We start from the raw sequence: 13,000 nt of genomic DNA, 5'->3' as shown, positions 1-13,000 counted from the left end.
CGTCTGTGTTGGGCTTGATGATAGGCCCTGGTGAATTCCCATAGAAGTCCATGTTCTGGTGTGAACATGGGATTCTATGGGAATTCACAGGGGCATATTATCAAGCCCATTGCTGCCACAGCGATAATTTCAACGTTGATCTTGGTAATATGCCCCTAGGTTGGCACAATTGTTAGATTTGAAGATCTAGCTTTCGCAGACATGAAGAGTTTTTAAATTTGCAAGAGAAAATAGTACATGCCATGCGTTGACGTGGGGCGGGAGAGGGTGGTGGGTATTATGGACAAGGATATGTGTGAATGCAGGTAAGTTGCCTTTGGATGACTGAATGGATTTCATGGTGCGCCCTGCATCGCATTTTGCAATGGAGGGCACATGAATAAGGGGCAAATTATCAGGGACGGCATTACAAATGTTCGGCACTTGAGCAGCAGAGAACTTCCGCTTAAGCGGCAATAATGGTCTTGATAATATGCCCTGGGGAATTCCAATAGAAGTCCATGTTCTGGTGTGACCATGGGCTTCTATTGGAATTCTCCAGGGCATATTTTCAGGGCCATTATCTCAGTTTTAGTGGCAGTTTTCTGCCGCTCAAGCAGCTATTATTTTAACGCCGTCCTTGGTAATATGCCCCATAATCCGTATTTTTGGTGTGACATTGCATGTGTTGTCGGTATGCAGAGTCACTCATTACTTTCTCATCTTGCTGTACAGAGTGCTACATAGCATGTACAGGCAAGGGGGCATTTTTGTAGTACAGGCATGAGGTTGTCACAATGTCCCCCTTGCCTCATCACCACACTTATCCAACTCTTCTTCAGAAGTCCGCAACTCCCATGTGCCAAAATGAGTATGCAGTGTGAATGTGAGTGGTCATGTGCACGAGTAAGCATGCCAGCGACAGGCTCGGCACACCTGCAACATTGCACATGTGTCTGGTTCGTGTGCAAGGTTGTGTGTGGCCCTCTAAGTCACACTTGTTGGCCATGCACATCCTTGCACACAAGTCGAGCCACATGTGCTATTTTGCAGGTGTGCTGGTCTTGCTGTTGGCATGCTTACACATGCACGTGATCAGTCACATTCACACTGCATGCTCATTTTGGCACATGTGAGTTGCGGCCTTGAGGAGATGATTTGGATATGGGTTGTGATGGTGCAAGGGGTGCATTTTAGCAGCATGCTGCGTTTCTATGTGATGTGGCATTTTGGTATGTGATGTGGCACTTATTTTGTGGTCTGATGATGTAGTTAGACTGTGTTTTTCTGACGTTTCAGTGCACATTTCAATGTCAGTGTGTCCGTCAAAGTGTGTCTAGCAATGTTTATGTGTGTCCATGCCACCATGCACAGGGCTATCTGGGACCTGAACCACAGTAATTGTGGCTATGCAATGCTATTTATTGTACATGTGTGCCATTGTGGCCATCCACCCCGTCCACCCACTCCATAGTTTGTACTCACCCTGTGGTTGTGTCTGTTGACCTGCAGCGGTGTCCCGACCCGGCACTCCAACCACCGTCTCCTCAGTGATGACTTGCGCCACCATTCCCTCCTGCTCATCCAGCTCCAGCTGCGGCACGGTGTCAGGTATGCCAAGCACTCTTACCTGAGTTCTCCAACTCTTACCTGTAAAGTGCTTGGGATGTTTCGCAGAGACGCTATGGGCCAAACTCCCTATAACTCTATTCAACAACCCTAGATATCACTTATACTCTGTAGGTTGAGTATAGGATTGAGGGAGGAGGGCCGGAATCGACGCTACTGATGTTCCTGTAGTCGACCTGCGAGACAACAAAAGATTCCTTAGCGCAGGTATCCTAAAGATATGCTACTGTAGCTGTCCTAGTTATGCTATTTTGCTTTTGTACTCTCTATTAGGTTCAAGAGTCCTACCTGCGATTCTACAGGGTTGGGCTTCACGTCCAGGAAGTGGTTGCGAGGTGAAGATCTCCGAAGTTCTTCCCCTGTTCTTTGTTAGGTGTTTTTTAGCAGTAAACGTGAAAATCTATAATTAAACAATAATATCACCATTAGCCATTCTGCACGTTCAAGCACTCATAACTACCTTTACACTGTTGACATTCTCTTGATCCTATACACTTACTGCGCAACCTTCCTGTTCTGTTGACTTTTTCTGACAGCTTCTAAATCAAAAAGGTATGAAAACATTGCGATATACACATTGCACTTTCTATACAGTCTGTAACACTACATTCATTAGAGGTTTTCTTCTCAACACGCACACTTGTTTTTTCAAATAAATATCCAAAGTCCCTTGTTTCTTATTTCACAAGATGTCCAAAAATTAGTCTTCTTTAACTGTCTCTCTTGCGATGGGCGCCAGAAGTTTAAAGAAATGTTACTTAGCTTTCTTGTCCTTGCTTTTCAGGTCACATCTCGCTGCAGAAAGAAACGATGAATTCTCAAGGCAGACGATGTAGGAAGAAGAGCGTAGGCGTGAAGCTTCAGGAAGGAGCTGAATTGAAGGTAGGTGAAGGTCTAGGGCGGAGCAACATCGGCGCGATGTTTCCTGCAGGGTAGTCGGAAGGCTAAGCACCTTCCAGAGTCTGGGTGTGGCTTAAATACTCAGCCGCACCCAGACGTTTGAAGAGAGCGCGTGTACGTGCCCTTGCCCGCGTTAACGTCACTCGAGGCACGCGAGGCACGTTACCAAGGCAGGCAATAATTTCTTGATCCGGCGCGATGTCAACGAAGCCTGACAATGCTTCCGCACCGCTCCTCACAACATCCAAAAAGGTCATTGCTCAGTCTGCAATCAGAGCCCCAATACCGTTTTTTGTTGCAGAAAAGCAACGTTACAGTGACAAATACATCGTATCAGCATTAAAGCAATCACAGTGTACATCCTAACAACCATGACAATTACAATGTTAAATCTTAACAACCATACATCACGGAGTGCAGGATGAACGGGATAGGGGTGGGATTTCAGTGCGAGGGAGGAACGTAGATTCATGACACACGGGGCTACCACCTCCGGTGGCCATGGCTGCCCTCCGGTTGGCGGCCATCTTCTCCTTGGTGTTCTTCTTGTTGTCGTTCCAGCGCTTTTTTACCTCCTCCACGGTCCTCCTCTTACTCTCTCCCACAGCATTGACCTTTAGCTGTGATCTCCTCCCAGATGTGTTTCTTTCGGGACAATGGCACTGTCCTCCGTATAAACAGCTCCTGCTGGTGTTCAGCCACCAGGCTATACAGGACCTGATTCTCCTGGTGGCTGAACATGGGGTTCCTCCTCCTCTTTTCCTTCCCCTGGCTTTCTCCCTGCTCCTCCTGGCTGGCTGTGGGGTTCGCTGTGGTCTCTGTGCTTGCCCAGCTTCCTCCATGTCTCTGGTCTGGTCTCTGGTCTATGGAGTCCATTTTTTTTTGCCTGCTTGGGGGCCTTTTATAGAGCATTTTCCCGCTTGCTGCGTGCAAAATGCAGGCCTGTTGTCAATTGTCAGGCTGATTTTGGAGATAATTGTCTTATCTCTGCTTTTCGCGGCTTAGCGTGCGTTTTTTTATCGTTGGCGCTAAGATTTTATCACCATCCATAGGCGCCGGAACTGATTGTTATCGCTGGCTAGCGGCGCCTTGTTAATACGTCACTATGGCGGCGATAAAAAAAAGACTTCGCCGTCGATAAGATTATTATCGCTAACAGCGCTTAGCGATAATTAACACTATTTGTTGTTGATATGCCCCTTTATTTCTCTTTCTCAAGTTGAAGTATTCGACCAGCAGAGCTAACGCCTCAGCAGCAACAGCAACATTCCGACAGTCAAGCGATAACCCGGTGCGGTTGCCAAAGTGGCACCCGCCACAGCATTGTAACTGAATACCCAACACATCTCCCCCCCACAATGCCCTCAGCATTGAACCAGCATGTGGCATTAAAACAACAAACTCCAACTGGGATAAATAAAACATAAAAGCGAAAAGAAAGCTAATAAAAACCTGGACATAAAGTAATAAGGGAATTACTCCAAAACATCAATTAGTGGACAGTAAGAATTGCAGAGGACATCCCCACATACAATTCTCAAATCATGATATAATCATTGAAACAAGACGGTGGCCTTTTAGCTCTCACAGGTCTCCCTGAGCTAGTACCAAATTGGGTCTGTGTGGTCCCCAATGTTTCTCTAGTCTCTCCTCCAACACTCAAAGCATTCTTGGGTTCCCTACTTGGTACTGCTCCTTTAGTTGTCTACTTAGACAATTTCTCTTTATTCCACCATTTACCATCACTCAACCTCACCACTCTTTCCTTAACTAGCTCAACTTTAGGTAGTTAAGGAAAGAGTGGTAAGATCCTTTTTTTTTCTCTTTCTCAAGTTTAAGTATTTGATCGGCAGAGCTAACGTCTTAGCAGCAACTGCCACATTCCGACAGTCACGCATCCACCCGGGGCGGTTGCCAAGGTGGCATCTGCCATCACATTATAACTGAAGACCCAACACCAGGGTTTGTGGATTCCCCTGGAGGGGACCCAGAAATTAGCCAAAATACAGCTAAATTTTGTTTTTTGGGGGGAATAATGGGGAAAAAAGTGCTGCTGAAGAAAGCGCCTGGGTTTTTACCCTGCAAATTGTATAAACAAAGAGTTTGTGGTACTGAAATCATCAGCTTTCAGGGACAGGAAGATTTTTGTCAGAAAACCCAAAGTTTCTACACAGTTTTGGCATTTTACTGGGACATAGCCGATTTTGGCTACTTTTTGTGCTTTCAACCTCCTTCCAGTTAGTGGTAGAAATGGGTGTGAAAGCTATAATGAATCCCGGAAAGCTATACATTTCTGAAAAGAAGACAAAATTCTAAATTCATCAAGGGGTCATTTGTGTAGATCCCTCAAGGTTTTGTTATTGAAATTACCAGTTAGAAGTAAGAAATTTTGAAAAAAACAGCCATTTCTGCCAACATTTTCACCTGTAACTTCTTCTAAGTATGACAAATTGTTTAAAGCAATCTACAGTTACAGCTGGACCCTTCTGGTTGTAGGGCTATATAGGACTTGTAGGTTCACCAAAAAGCTGAGGAACCCAGAGCTAATAACTGAGCTGTGTCTTGCAATGTTTTTCATTGTGTACCATGTATGTAGCAATTCATTTGGTAAAATATAAAGAGTGAAAAACAGGTATCAAGGACACCTATGTATTTCCGAAATGGGAACAAAATATAAAGTTTAGAAGCAGTAGCTATTTGACCATCTCCAAACTTTTGTGTATTCACACTAGAATTTGAATTATAGGAAAAAAAAATAAAGTGACTTCTTTTTTACACATTGTCTCACATTTGGAGGGCAGAAATGCATAGAAAGTGTAAATGTAATAACAGTTGCTCAATAATTCTGTGTTTCACTAATTTTCCTGATAAAAATGGTACCTCACTTGTGTGGGTAGGCCTAGTGCCTGCGACAGGAAACGGGCCAAAACGCCATGTGGACACACCACAGTTTTACAGTGAAAACTGACAATTTTTTTGCAAAGTGCCTAGCTGTGGATTTTGAACCTTAGCTCTGCCAGCACCTAGGGAAACCTAGCTCACCTATACATTTTTTAAGACTAGACACCTGGGGGAATCCAGGATGGGGTGACTTGTGTGGCTCTCACCAGGTTCTGTTACCCAGAATCCCTTGCAAACCTCAAAGTCTGAAAAAAACAAACATATTTTCCTCACATTTCTGTGACAGAAAGTTTTGGAATCTGCGTGGATCCACACAATTCCACCCACCCCGCATTCCCCAAAGTCTCTTGATAAAAATGGTACCTCACTTGTGTGGCTAGGCCTAGAGCCTGGGCCAAAACACGTGGACAAACCACATTTTTACAGTGAAAACTGACCTTTTTTTTGCAATGTGCCTAGCTGTGGATTTTGAACCCTAGCTCAGCTGGCACCTAGGTAAACCTAGCAAACCTATTCATTTTTAAAAACTAGACACCCAGGGAAATCCAGGATGGGGTGACTTGTGTGGCTCTCACCAGGTTCTGTTTACCAAGAATCCCTTGCAAACCTCACACTTTGTAAAAAAAAAAAAAACATTTTCCTCACATTTCTGTGATGGAAATTCTGGAATCTGCATGGAGCCACAAAATTCCACCCACCCTGCATTCCCCAAAGTTTCCCGATAAAAATGGTACCTCACTTGTGTGGGTATGCCTAGTGCCCGTGACAAGAAACAGCCCACAAGGCAACGTGGACACATCACGTTTTTCCAATGAAAACTGGCCTTTTTTTTGCAAATGGTCTAGCTGTGGATCTTGAACCCTAGCTCTGCTGGCACCTAGGGAAACTAGCAAACCTATACACCCGGGGGAATCCAAGACGGGGTGACTTGTGTGGCTCTCACCAGGTTCTGTTACCTAGAATCCCTTACAAACTTCAAACTTTGTACACAAACAAATTTTCCTCAAATTTCTGTGATGGAAAGTTCTGGAATCTGTGTGGATCCACAAACTTCCACCTACCCCGCATTTCAGAAAGTCTTCCAATAAAAATGGTTTGTCACTTGGGTGGGTAGGACTAGTGCCCGCAACTGGAAACGGACCAAAACGCAACGTGCATACACCACATTTTTACTGTGAAAACTGACCCTTTTTTTGCAAAGTGCCTAGCTGTGGATTTTGAGCCCTAGCTCTGGTGGCACCCAGGGAATCCTAGCAAACCTATATATTTTTGAAAACTAGACTCCTAGGGTAATCCAGAATGGGGTTACTTTTGTGGCCCTCACCAGGTTCTGTTACCCAGAATACCTTGCAAATCTCAAACTTTGTAAAAAAAAAAAAAACATTTTGCTCACATTTCTGTGATGGACAGTACTCAAATCTGCGTGGATCCACGAACTTCCACCCACCCCGCATTCTCCAAAGTCTCCCAATAAAAATGGTATCTATCACAAAACGACATGGTTTCGCAAGAGGGGGCACCTGGGTTTTTGGCCCCAGGCTCGGCAGCCATCTAGGAAAGCCTACCAAACCCACACATTTCTGAAAACTAGACACCCAGGGGAGTCCAGGGAGGTATGGCTTGCATGGACCCCCCCCCCCCCCAAAGTTTTCCTACGCTTAATTCCCTGCAAACGTCAAATTTAGCTGAAAAAAAATCAAAATATTCTCACATTCCTGTGTGGGAAAGTTGTGGGATCACCGGGCTGTCACAAACTTTACACCACCCAGCATTCCCCCAGGTCAGCCGACAAAAATAGTACCTCACTCGTTTCAGTGGGCCAAGTGCCCGCGATGGACAAGGGCCCTAAACATATTGTGGAGACATCAAGATTACCTATCACAAAACAACCTAGTTATGCAAGGGGGGCACCTGGGTTTTTGGCCCTGGGCTCAGTGGCCATCTAGGGAAACCTACCAAACCCACACATTTCTGAAAACTAGACACCCTGAGAAGTACAGGGAGGAATGGGTTGCGTGGATCCTCCAAAGTTTTCTTACCCAGAATTTCCCGCAAACCTCAAATTCAGCTGCAAAATTCCAATTTTTCCTCACATTTCTGTGTGGGAAAGTTGTAGGATCATCGGGCTGACACAAATTTTCTACCTGCCAGTGTTCCCCCAGGTCTTCCAATAAAAATGGTACCTCACTTGTGTGAGTGGACCAAGTACCCACGTGAATACATCAAAATTACCTAACACAAAACGACCTGGTTTTGTAAACGGGGGGCACCTGGGTTTTTCCCAGATGGCTGCTGAGCCCGGGACCAAAAATGCAGATGACCCCCTTGAAAAACCAGGTCATTTTGTTATGGATAGATGGGCACCTTTGTTTTTGGTCCTGGGTTTGCAGACATCTAGGAGAACCTAAAAAAGAACAGAAATGTCTGAAAACTAGACACCCATGGGAGTCCAGGGAGGTGTGGCCTGAGTTAATCCCCCAACATTTTTCTTCCAAGAATCCACTGCAAACCTCCAATTTAGCTAAAAAGTAACATGTTCCTCTAATATAAGTGGGGGAAAGTTGTGGTATCACCGCACTGCACAAATTTCCTACCACTCAGCATTCCCCTCAGTCTCCCGATACAAATGATACTTTACTTGTGTGGATAGGCCAAGTGCTTATGACATGGAAATGCCAAAAACATGCAGAGATTGAGGGGAGCCCAAAGCGGGTTCAAAAGGGCAGTTTGTTTATACATTTTTAGGCTGACGCTACTTTGGGCACGCACACAAGTGAGGTCTCATTTTTCTCAGGAGACCAAGGGGAATGCTGAGCAGTAGGAAATTGGTGCCTGCTCAATGATCCTACAACTTACCCACACAGAAATTTGAGGAAAATTTTACTTCGTAAGATAATGTGAGGGTTGTGGGGGATTCTGGATAAGAAAACACTGAGGGATCAATGCAAGCCACACCGCCAGACAAGAGTCAGTACACGCACACCACCATCCGCGCACAGCTCCAGCCAAGTGCCATCCACACACACACTGCCAGCTAAGCACCACCCACGCACTCTGCCAGCCAAGCGCCATCCCCGCACACTGCCAGCCAAGCAGGGTCAGACTGGGAACAGCAACCAGCCCTGGAAGATTGCTGCTTGACCTGTCCTGGGAGGGGCGGGTGTGCTAGTAAAAAGCACCACTCCGCTTTAGTTACAGTGGCCCGATATTGCAACACTGCTGCAAAACCGGCCCCCAGTGACAAAACCACCCCCCTTGGCCAGAAAACCAGCCCCCACAGCTCCAGCCCACCGGGGAAATGCCCGGTGATAGTTACAGCCAGTCCGGCCCTGCAGCCAAGCACCATCCATGTATACAGCCAGCCAAGCACCATTTCAGGTACACCGCCAGCCAAGCGCCACTCCACACACACCACCAGGCAAGTGTCAATTTACACACACCGTCATCAAGCGCGAGTCCACCTACACCATTAGCCAAGTGCAGGTTCACACACATCCAGCAAAATGCCAGCCAAAGGTCAGTACACGCAGACCACCAGCCAACCTCAAGTTTACACACACACAATCTCTCCCTGGTTTCTAGTGGTTTTCTGCCCATGCTTGGGTGCAGATGAGAATAAAAAGATCCCAAGCAGCCGAAATGAGTCCCTAAAAAAAAGGAAGCGACCCTTGCCTATGGGACTTCTCACTGGCATGTCCATAAACATATCACTGGTGCCTAGTAGGCTTTCTGCCCCCTGTGGGGAAGGTAAGGGGCTATTACCCCGATCTGCCTTCTAGGGGGGCAGAAAGCTTTTTTTGGTGGTGGGGGCATTAGCATGCCCATTCTCAGCAGCCCTCACCCCTATGTATAAAAAACAGCAAAATCCCAGGTGCCTAGTGGTCTTTATGCCCCCTTGGGGCAGATTAGGGACTATTACCTCCATCTGCCTTCCAGAAGAGGCAAAAAAGCTGTGGCAATTTTTTGGGGGGAGGTGGGGACATTTGCATGCCCATTTTGACCACCCCACTTCTCTCTATTAAAAAAAATCCCTGGTGCCTAGTGGCTTTCTGTGGCCCCGGGGGGGCAGACCAGGGGGCCTCCAGTGTGGCAGAAAGACTGGGGTTTTGGGGGGGTGGAGGCATTGGCATGCCTATTTTGGACAGCCCCTATATACATAAAAAAATCCCTGGTGTGCTTTCTGTCTCCCCCGGGGGCAGATTGGGGGCTATTGCCCCCATCTGCCTCCCAGGCGGGCAGAAATATTGTAGAATTTTGCATGGGTGGGGGCATTGGCATGCCCATCTCTGGCAGCCCCCACCCCTAAATACAATAAAAAAAATCCCTAGCATCTTTTGCTCTTTGGGCAGATCGGGGGTTATTGCCCCATCTGCCTCCTGGGGGGGCAGAAAGACTAATATTGTGGGAGTGGGGGCATTGGCATGCCGATCTCGGGCAGCCCCCACCCCTAAATTCAATATAAAGAATAATCCCTGGCATCTAGTGGGCTTTCTGTAGAAAGACTGATATTCCCCAAATAATTTTGGGGGGAACAAAGGCCCAAGGGGCTGCTCCCACCTCCCTAGTTTCCAGTGGATGAATCGCTGCTTGGGGATTGCCCACCTGGGGTGATCTCTAAGCAGGAATCCACTAAGGAGAAGGGGCGCTAGGTGGCGCACGACCAAGATGGCTGCACTGAAGTGAGACTCTTGTTGCCTGGCGGCATAATCCGACCCGATATTCTGCCCACAAGCAAAAGAATCGACACTAGACATGTGCCGCATACCTGTGATACCCTCTACCTCCCACTGATGCCCTTTCAGCGTGACCAAGACCTCCTCAGCCGCAGCGCCGCTCGCGGTTCTGGCAACGCGGAGATCACAGCGTGAACTGCTGGAAAGGAATTCAGCATCCGCAGCTAATTGAGCCCCCTAGCGCACACGCGGTAACTAGGCTGCTCCAGAAGAATTGCTGATAAGGAGACGCACACCGCCCTACAAGTAAGGCTGGCGACCGACCCCCTCACTGCACACACTTCCACGCTTTAGGATATCACTGGAACGGCTTGCTGGGGTAGTGAGACGGGGTCGGGAGACAAGGGTGGGCACACCTACTAGAGACCGCGACCGCCGCCGCAGCCATCTTATGCAGTGCCGCGACTCCTGACTGAGAAGCGGATGGCTTGGCTTCTGATGCAGGGGAGCAGAGAAATGTTTGGCTCCTCTTTATATATCCGCATACGCAGCAAACAGATGCTGGTGGCGATACTCAGGGGCTCAGTACAATCCGAGAGCTCCATATTTTATTGCGGTGCAAACACCTGAATGACTAGGTTGTGCAATACCCCAGAGTTCACCACTGTTTATATGTTCCAAATGGCAATAGGCGTGGGGGCTGCTGCGCCTGCAACGTAAAGGGTCATCCTGTACTTCATTTAGTGCCAGTCCACAGCACCTCATTGCTATCGAGGGATCTGCCCTGCTGCAGCCAAGTAGAGACAACTGCTGTTTGGGGCTTGAAACAGGAAAGTGAAGAGCCCATAGGCATAAAGGACTACTTCTGGCTTGACAAATGCAGCGTGCATGTTCTCTACATACTGGATGATTGTGCACACAGTGGCTCCCAGAATAAATGCCTGGATAAAGTGGATAGGCTGCACGCAAATACACTGGCTGGAGTGAACATAGTGGCGTGGCACCGGTGCACTAAATCCTTGCTGTTCTGAGCGCAATAGCTAACCCCAAGATCGCGATCACTGCAGATTTTAGGCCCCCCTCAGCTTTGTTGAGACATATTTGCAACCGCAGGTAAATGCATCATACCTCACTGGCAGAGTCAACAGTAGGGATAGGACACTGCTTTTTACTCTTAGTTACATACACAACAAAAAACAAACAAGCGGCTCAACACACACACCATTTGATCGGTCTGACCACATCAGCACCAAGCTGGGCCTATCATGGGAAAAACAGACGGCAAGCTGTCAAAACTGCCCTTCGAAGCCAGAAAAACCACCATGCGTTCAAATGCCGATGAACCAGACTACGCAGGCACAGAACGTGCACAAGAACCAGCAACTTCCCAGGAGGATGATGTCAAAAGTCTCTTGCTCGCAATGCAGCACAGCCTAATCTCCATAGAGACCAAAATGGACTCAATGACTACTCGAATGGATTCCATCATTCATAAACTGGACAAGCATGAAGAGGGATCCACTAAGGAGGGGTACCATTGGAAAGGGGAGATCCTCCCTTTGCCAATGATACTGCTCCTGTTTTTCTACATGCTCGGGCTGCTTAGATAGCCCCCTGAGCACGTAGCAAGTGAAACTGAAATGAACCTATTGGCTCATTTCAGTTCCGGTTTCTGTGCAATGACATCAGCATGACGTGCGCGCTGCTAGTCATTGAACAGAAACCAAAGAGACAGCGTCAGGAGCTGGGGAAGCCCTTCCCCAGCTCCAGAGGCAGTTGGGGTGAAAAGGGAATCCCTCTGTTGCCCGCAACAGAGGGATTTCCAGTGCCTCGTGCGTGAACGGCCAGTAGCCGTCCGACGCACATGAGCACTGGTTCGTCGAACAGTGCCCGGCCATCAGACGCACCAAAAGGGTTAATATGCTCATATTTTATGTATATCGATTTACATTGTTTTAAAGCTGCGACCATTTTATTGAAAGCCTCATTGGCTCATCTATCCTGCAGTAGGGAGGACATAATTCAAAGCATGAATTGTCTCTTGATAACTGTATGAAACACTGCACTACCAAAAAAGTTTAGACTTGTCAAGTGGTTCAGTTAGGTGTGAGATGTTCCGGAAATCCTTTAATTTTTCGGTCTGGTGTTAGACAAGACCTTTTGATTATTTGTTTATTTATTTACTTACACAAAGAGCTTGCGAAAGGCCCAATAAGTAAGCCAGATCCGTGTCATCATGCAATTAAAACAACTACACAACAAACCTTTATTAGCAGAAATGTCCACTTTATTAAGACGGGTTTGTTGATTGTAAACTCAATAATATACAAATATATAATAAAATCAACCTCACCAATACATTTACAATTCTGACAATCTCCCCGCTTAAAAATTCCCTAAGGTCTTAAATATTACCCATAGCCCCCAAAATGCTCTTCTTCCATTCAAAGCCCTTCATTTGCATTCCCTAGTCTATCTCTTACACACTCTACCAAGCATACCCAAGTCAACAGCTGCTCCAAAGCCCAAAACTTACTCTCAGTCCACCTGACTCTCATACCCCCCCAAAAAATAAATATCTGTCACCTTTTCGAACCCCCGTGCCTCCAGCGTATCACCTACCCTTTTCTTGTGGCCCAAGGCAATTGCACAAAGCCACCTAGGGGGGGGGGGCTGACTCTGGCCCTGCTGTCCCCCGGGACCAGCATTCCCATTTTCTTCTGCCCACTACAACATACAACATGAGGCAGTGTCTAACTTCCCTGTGAATGAGGGCTTTCTTCCCTTTCACAAGGAGTACGTCCACACAAATAACTTATTTTCAATGCCAGCGGATACTGTGGCAATGTGTCTATTTGGAAAGCAAAAGAACAAACAATATATTTATACTTTTATCCTATGTTCTGTGTTTTTTTCTT

The sequence above is a fragment of the Triturus cristatus genome, chromosome 6, assembly GCF_964204655.1.
Source record: "Triturus cristatus chromosome 6, aTriCri1.1, whole genome shotgun sequence".
Lineage (NCBI taxonomy): Eukaryota > Metazoa > Chordata > Amphibia > Caudata > Salamandridae > Triturus > Triturus cristatus.
The sequence above is the reverse complement of the archived record's forward strand: the minus strand, read 5'-3'. Positions refer to the sequence as shown.